Consider the following 8,236-nt stretch of genomic DNA (forward strand, 5'->3'; position numbering starts at 1 on the left):
CCAAGCTGTGCTAATGTTTGGATTGGCTTTTTAAAATCTAGTGTTGCTTAAGCCATTTTGCATAATATACTTTTAAAACATACCATGTATCGTACTGTAATTTATACCAGCTGTTTATGATGTCTTGGATCCCAGTATATGTAGCTGCAGCTACAGTCAAATGAACACTTCAAAAGTACTCATTCAGCTTGCTTCAGAATATACACAAGAGATAAATAGCAGCTGTATTGTAGGCTGATGAATGATAAGATGATAGCACATTTTGTTGGAACAAGTCATCTCTAAATATTATCTGAAGCAAAGTTATTTCTATTTTTGTTCCTTTATACAAGAAAAAATAGTATTTGCTAGTTTGAAGGGAAATTTTTATGATTTTTTATAAATTTTGTGGCAGGGCCCTTTAACAATTTAACTGGTAGCTTTGGACTAGGCTGCACATTGTGTACATGAAGCCTTCCCACATGGACTCCTGATCACAGTGCCTGTGCTCCTGAGTCATGAAGGGAGCTGAAATGAATCTCCATTTCCTTATTCTAGTCTCAAGAGGCTCTCAGTATTTAGCAACTCTTGTTTTGTCTGGGATCAACACATCTTGCCCAATCCCTACTAATACTTACTTAGCAAAATATAGAAAAAAGCTAAATTGAGGCAGTCCCAGAATGAAGAACACTGATTGCATTAGAATTGTGTGTGTACAAGAACATAAACAACGAAGCAATCTAAAAATATTGCCGTGATTCATAATCTATGCAGATGGAACAACCTCCTCTTTGCATTCATTTCATGCCCTGTTTGTATCATCTCACCCTATTATTTCATCTGGGAAAGTTGCTAGATGAGTTCACAACTCCTTTTAAATCTAAAAATAGCCTCTAGGTCATGCCTTCATTTTATTTTAAGTTACACTGTTTTACATTTTGTCATAAAGCATAACAGAATGACATACCTAAATGACCAAAACCAGACTTCCTGCTGATAGCTGATAAAGTGGTATCCTTGCTTTGAGCTAGGAAGCTGCTGTTAGCTCATGTTATTGCTTTCTTAGAAAGAAATGTAACACATTAATGGGCTGATCAAGAATTTAAAAAATGGGGGTGCAGGAGCAGCATCTGACACTGTAGAGGTACTTCCCTCCCCTGCTTCCAGCCTCCCCTCTTCTTGCAGTCAGATCATACCCAAAACATCCCCACCCTGTCCTGCCCTCCCACCCCCCCTGCTCTTGGCACACCTCCTTTCCCATCTGTACTCATGGCACATCTCCCTTCACAGTCCTCCCCTTTAACTTCTCCACTTACTTCTCTAGGTGCAGAAAGAGGTTGGACAGTTCTGCCTGCCATTGCCCCTGCTGTCCGAGCCACTCTTGCCCCACTCCACCTGGGGCTACAGGGAGTGACTACACAGGGAACTGTTCCCTCTTCCTGCCCTTGCTCCCAGGCTATTGGGGAACACCAGAAGGGGGATCAGGCTGGGAAAGGGAACCCACCCACTACTGCCATCACCGCTGCTGTCTCCACTGAGCCTGGCTCTGTGGAGTCTGGCTGGAGTCAGGCAACAGCAGATCTAGAGCTCTCCACCTGCTCCCCAGTCAGCCAGAGACAGTGGCAGCAGTAGGTGGTGGTGAATGGAATAGGAGGGGACATTAGGTAGAGAGTGCAATGAAGGGGGTGCTGAGTGGGGGGAAAGGCATTTTTACCTGCCTGTGCAACCTCCCTACTGCTGCTCCTGTGATACAACAGGGATTACTATGATCTAAAAGCAGAGTGCTACCACACCACCACACCCCCTCTGGATCCACCTATGAACACATTCATATTATTTGAATATCTCTAATTATTAGGTCAAAAATTTAGAGCAAATGGGACTAATAGACTAGCATTTCACTAAAATCTATCTGTGACATTTAGATTACATAGTGCTCCAGTTCTATCTCTCAGAAAAATTGGTAAAATAAAATACTTTTATAAAAGAATGCATGAAGTTTTAAAGGCATAATTCTGTAACTTTAAAATCAGATTGGAAAAGTATCATGAGGGTATTACAGTACGAAGTCTCTGGTTATGCACTTACTTTGACTCCAGCAAAGATTATTGTTTAATCTGATTCAATAGACAAATATAATTTATCTAGATATTGCTCTATTATCATGTGGTTATTTGTCATATGAGTTGGACTGATTGAAAACTGGAAGTACCAGTTTATATAGTCTCCTTTCTATTTTCATAATTATAGAAGTTCACACAATAAATCCACTGAGGCCATAGTGTATTTCTCTGCGCTTCTATTACAGTTATCTTTTTCAATCACTTTTCTCTGAGAAGGTCGGTGCTGAAATCCTGCCCAGAATAATCTAGCAATATAATTTAAGAAAAAAATCAAAACTAGGTAACAGAGGGCATATCTACACAAGACATTTACTATGGAGTTGCCTAATTAGCTCCTCAGTAAAACGTCACTGTCTGCATAGGTGGTGCTATTAGGATGAAGCAAAATAATGAAAACCACCATAGGATAGTACTGCTAGACACAAGTACTATCCTACGGCAGAGTTATTTATTCAGCTTCAACATCTGTATAGACACTGATGGGGCTGGCTGTGGCACAAGGGTGTTTCAGTGCGGGGATTGCCTGCCAGCTATCCCTCCACCAAAGCACCCTTGTGTCACAGCCAGCCTTTCTGTAGCACATTGAGCGGGGTCCAGGGCTGCTCTGCCCCAGCTTAATGTGCTACAGTCCTGGGTGTATTAGCAAACTGCATGCAATTAGTGTCTGTATGTGCAATAGGCACACCTGGGAGCAATAAACTCTGGTGTGAACTATGCCAGAGTTTATTCACGTGTGCTAATTGCATGTGTAGACATGCCCAGAGTATAGTGAACTAATCCAGATTAGATTTATATAAAATATTAATTAATTAATTCTCAGTGTATATCCTTTTTTCAATAGACCAAACTCATTTAGTCAGCTGAGACAAAATGTTTGTGTTGAATGTCATGAAAGTTGAATAGGTATTTTTGTGTATGTGACCATGGCTGGAAAAAGACATAGACACTACAAGATAACGCCTATGGTCCTTGATCCTGAAGATGCAGTCCTAGTTCTAGCACTTTAAAAAAATTCTATCCTTCTAGTCATCATGTTTATAAAGAAAACCGTGAAGCTGTGAACAGAGAATAAAGTCTTGTCAACAGGAGAATGCTTTGAGTATAATCTAATTTGTATATTTAAAGTGATATCGTTATACTGGTATAACTGACTCACGCAGATATACTTATTCCAGTATGGGTAGCTTGGAGAAGGAGTTAAGCTAAACCAAGAAGGCAGTGTTGTACAAAAATGTTAGTGTCTAACCAGAATGGGAGATGCAAAGATTTTTGTGGGTAATAGCTTTTACTGGACCAACTGTGTAGCTGGGAAGAACATAAGCAAGCTTTTGGGTACTACAGTACTTTTTCTTAGGTCTCTGGGAGAGAAACAGACACAGCAGAACTAAATAGCAGGTGGAGTAATGGCTTGTGCAAAACTCCATATATAAATAAAAATAGGATATAAGAAAAGTTATCAGTTAGCCAACACCCAGATCTTAGTGTAACTGAGGTCTATCTGAGTATGTAGCTGGCCTGAAACAGTTCCTCTAACTAATGAAGCAGTTTTGAAATATTCAGGCTCAAAGTATAGACAGTAACCTGCACCATTCATCTTAGCTCTTCAACCCATTACTTGGGGGAGAGACACCACCAACAGCAAAACACAGGGTGCTAGATTCTGGATGTACAGCTGCCAAAGATCTGGGGTGATACTGGTAATCCTCCACCTCTGAATATTTTGCTCCAGAGGTGCAGAGGTAGCCTGCTCTGGGTAGAGTAACTGGGAATCAGTCTCTCATTTTCTGCACCTCAGGATTTCTCTAGGGTATATGGTTGTAAATGATACAGTGCAACTGTGTGACATGGCCTTAGGTTACTTTGACACTGGAATACCAGTCTCTTATTGTAGCAGAACTCATGAAAAAATGGATTAATGCCAGAGCTAAATAATTTCTATAGGCTTCTACAGATTGGTGTGCCTGTAATTCTTGTCATTTCTATATTTCTTGAGTTCCATTTTTTTATTTAGGGAGGAGGCAATACTTTCCTTCATTTTTTCCTTAGCTGTAAGAACTTCCTGGTAGATAGTGGTGGAATGTTAATGCAGGATCAGCACTAACCTTCATGTTACATGACATTTTCTTTATATAATTTTTATGACACAACTGCTGTTCATTTTCCCATACAGGTTTCCCTTGCTTTATGCTATACATATGTTCCTGGAAAACAGTGCATAACTCAAATTTGCATAAAGGGAACATACTTTGCAATGTAACAAATAGGGATATGTCCCAAGACCTCAACAGTACTGACCCCCAGACCCATTTCTACCACTTTCACAAGACACTTTTGGTACTCACCAACTGCAGACAATGCACAGAAGCACATGGTGGTGGTGAATATTTAGCTGGTGTGAAGAGGGGGTGATGAAGGCTTCATTGATGGACCAGGGAGAGGAGTAGGAGATATGCTAGTGGAATGCTTAGAAGTCATAATGGGGATGACTTCTACAGAAACACATGTCACAGACAACGAGCGAGGAGCACAGATCCACACAGGAGACTATATTTTAGTGCGCATCACTCCCACAGTGCACCACACAAAGCAGTTGATCGTGGGCTTCCACCATACTGATCACATAAGAGTGAATTTACCTCGCATATAACAAATTTTTGGTATAAAAAGGGTCATTGTATAAGAAGGAATTCGCGCATACGAAACCCGCATAAAGCGAGGGAAACCTGTATACTTCTAAAACTTTTCTCTTGGAAAATGTTGCAGACCTCTGTCTTGTATTTTAAAAAGAAATGGAAAATCTTGTGTAGTTCTGAAGCATTCCAAAATGGGGGAAGGGGGTATTCAGATCTGGGATATGTTTAGCTTTTCTATAAATTGAATGTATTGAACTGTGTTTGTTTTTTAAAATCTTCAACAGCAAGCTTTGGGTTATTCATTAGAGAAAAGATTAAATCATCAGGACAATTAAGAAAGAATCTACTATGGTCTGAAGGAAAATAATGTGATGTAATGAGTGAAATCTTGGCCCCATTGAAGTAAATGACAAAAGCTTCCATTGATTTCAAATTGATCAAGATTTCACCCAACATATTCAACTTGGAATAGTAATGTATATTACCTGTAGTAAACTAAAGGTGATATGTAGAGAAAAAAGAAGGGTCGTATCCTTTTATTCTTTACGTTCCATTAACAGGGTATGGAAGTATTTGTTAACTAAGATCTTTGCAGCCAGATTTTAAAATTTCAGTTTTTCCTACTATATAGTTCCTGAAGTACAATTTGGTACATAGTATCACTCATGCCAAGGAAGTGCATACAAAGTGGAAATGTCCACATCTGAGTTGGATGCAAAACTCAAAGAACTTAATAAATTCATATAAAGGGACCAGATAATCTGCATTCCAGAAGCCCAGGAAAAACAACAGTATAGGAATCTGTAAATTCAGTAGTAAGGATTTTTAATAAATCTACCAAAATGGTAGTTATGACCTGTGAGAGAAGAGTAGCTAGTCTAGTGTCTAGATTTAAGTTGTGAGGGCAGGAATTGGGTTGAGGGGGGAGGAATGAACCATGCAAGTACAAATTTATTAGTCTAATCTTAATATGTAAGGCTTTAGAACAAATTTTGAAGTGAAGAAAAATCAAAAGACATGAAGATAAATGGGATAAAATACCATGTGTTTATCAATGGTAGATTATGTCAGACTCGGCTGATATCATTCTTTGACAAGATAACCATTGTCAGACAAGGGAACCAAGGTAGATCTAATCTATTTGGACTTCAGTAAAGCACTGATGTGGTAACACATGGGAAATTATTACTTCAAATGATGAAAATTGGGATTAGTACAAGAATTATAAAGTGGATAATCCACTGGCTAAAGGGGAGATGACATCAGGTTGTACTGAAAGGAGAGCTATTAATGTTGATTGATGGGTGATGCGTGGTTACTAGTGATGTTTTTTAAGTATCAGTCTAAAGCTGATCTTATTTAAGTTTTTGATTAATGACATTGACAAAGAAAGTGGGAGTGTTATCATTTAAATTAGCCGATGACCTACTGTTGGGAGGCATTGCTACTGCCTCTGTCTACTGCCTTGAGAAATATCCTGTGCTGATTACTCTTTCTGGAGGACTGGAATATCACATAGGAAGAACTGGATTTTTTTAAGACTGGAGAAGGAGAAATGGGATCTCATTAAGAATGTTGTGTCTAATGTTGATAAGTTGTATATAATACTGGCCAAGAAAGATTAATTTAAACAGAATCCAAGCAAAGAGAACTACTAGGATGAACATGGAAATGGAGAACCTATATTACAAGAGGACATGTAAAGGAGCTTGGTTTGTTTAGTTTAGCAAAATATAAGCCAATCGAGGATTTCTTTTTAAAAATACATCAGAGGCTTCATCCACATGTGTGTGGATGTTTGGTTCCCCAGGGACAACTAGCAGTGGTGCACCTTGTGCTGCTGTTAGTTGTCTCAGGGAATGCCCATGCCAAACGCCCTCTGGCACGTAGGAAGTTACCTCGGGCCGGGTAGGGGAGGCCGGGGCCAGCAGCCTTACCTGGGGTTCTGGAGGCTGGGGCTGCAGCAGCAGCAATCCTGCCATGCAGAGCCTGGCTGGCAGCTGAAGCACAGCTCTGGCTGGCCAGGCTCCAGTTCTGAGCAGTGCACACTGCCCACACGTGTGCCGCTCTGCTTTTTTTTCCATGTTTTTTTTGATTCCTGAATATTCAGAGGTCAAAATCCCCCCTGCACTGCTCCCTTGCAGTGTGGAGAACAACTAAATGTGTGCTATGTTGCACTGCCATGTGACTACACTTGTCTGAACACGGCCAGAGTGTGAACACTAGAGAAGAAAAGGTATTGAGTCTACTGGGTGGTGTTGGCATAAGGACAAATTTAGGGTGGAAATGAGAAAGCGAAGTTCTGGAACACCATTCTAAAAGGAAGAACGTGGGCTTTTATATTGGTATTAGATGTTGGGCTTTTTCTTGGACTTAGACATTTAAAAACAAAGGACCATATTGGGGACGAAGGTGTTAATGCAATGTATTGTATTCCTGTTATTAAATATCTCCTTACGTGAAACTACTGCCACAAAGTAGACATTGAGCGTGCTTCAGTGTCTTGAGGTGAGGGAGGAGATTATTGCGTGAAAACAAATGCAAACATCTTCCATATACTACGCTTGTTACTTGCTGCTAATTTTCTATGTTCTTAATAACATCTTTCAAAAGTTGCAAAAGCTAACTTGACACAATTGCTTGATATATCAGATTGACTGATGCCAATATTTTTATGTACCAACGTAAGAAGGAACTGTAGCTAATGAAGTTTTAAGAAGGTTAAGTTAAGAATTACTGAAAGTCCTGGGGATCTGTTCTGTCATACAAACCTCTTTTTTTAAAATGGCTTGATTTCACAAAAATACTGGGAAACCAAATTAAATAATAAAAACCTAAAATGGTTCAAATTTAAGGTTGAGATTCTGACCCCTGGTTACATTGGTGAAACTGTTAAGACCCTGAGATCCGTAAATTGACAAAACCAGTGAATTTATTCATGCATGCAATATTTAATGCAATAATACCATCATTAATAATGATGGAAATAATTGACATTTTCTGTCACCTTGACAAAAAATTGAGGAGTCCAGGGTATTCTTGACAAGTTAACATAATTTGAATGATGTATTTGACAAACACTATTGCTTAGAACAGTGGTAAGAAATTACGGAATCATCAGACATTTCAGGTAATATTTCAAGAGACATGGTTACAATTTTTCAGCTCCTCAATTTGGCTGGGATTTTCAAATGAGTTCAGGTGAGTTCTAGGCCTATCCACACTAGAAAGTGGCACTACTTTAACTATACAAATGTAAGTAAAACCACCTGCCTAATGTGGGGGAGGCAAATTGGTATGAATATGCATATAGTTTGTTCCCATATAGAAATGGGAATAAGTTACACCTTGATATAGCGCCTTTATTCCAGAATGACTATGTCTAAGCTAGGAATTGTAGCAGGGTAATTATTTTCGTGTTCATCATCATCCTCAAGGGATGAGGCATGTCAATTTTTTTTAGATTATGGGAAAAATTTAGCCTTGGTATCAGTCAAACTA

This window comes from Crocodylus porosus, unplaced genomic scaffold, assembly GCF_001723895.1.
Source record: "Crocodylus porosus isolate Cpor-Errol unplaced genomic scaffold, CroPor_comp1, whole genome shotgun sequence".
Lineage (NCBI taxonomy): Eukaryota > Metazoa > Chordata > Crocodylia > Crocodylidae > Crocodylus > Crocodylus porosus.